The sequence below is a fragment of the Sinocyclocheilus rhinocerous genome, unplaced genomic scaffold, assembly GCF_001515625.1.
Source record: "Sinocyclocheilus rhinocerous isolate Xijiao unplaced genomic scaffold, SAMN03320098_v1.1 scaffold4658, whole genome shotgun sequence".
Classification (NCBI taxonomy): domain Eukaryota; kingdom Metazoa; phylum Chordata; class Actinopteri; order Cypriniformes; family Cyprinidae; genus Sinocyclocheilus; species Sinocyclocheilus rhinocerous.
The window spans coordinates 26,145-26,494 of record NW_015667316.1 but is presented as its reverse complement, the minus strand read 5'-3'; positions in this window follow the sequence as shown (position 1 = coordinate 26,494).

The window sequence follows — 350 nt, the reverse complement described above, 5'->3', positions numbered from 1 at the left end:
GTTAATGCAGCTTAGAGGGACATGGAATGCTTTAACCTGCAGTTACAAATGCATAAATAATGTTTTGATATTTTAAACATGAAATGTTGAATACTGATATTTGAAATTATTTAAAAAATGAAAAGATACTTTAAATGTGAAATTAAAACCGCCAGTAGAGTCACTGTTGTCACTGTTAAGTCAGTCATTGCGATTGAACCATAGACTGCATAATTGAACCGAATCATTGATTCATTCAATTCATTCAGAAACAAAACAACGTCATGTTGCTCAGAGACGCAAAACAGTGCTGTGGCTTTGTTTGGAATTATTTTTGTTGGCGAAATAGTGCAAAAACAGGCAATATGGTG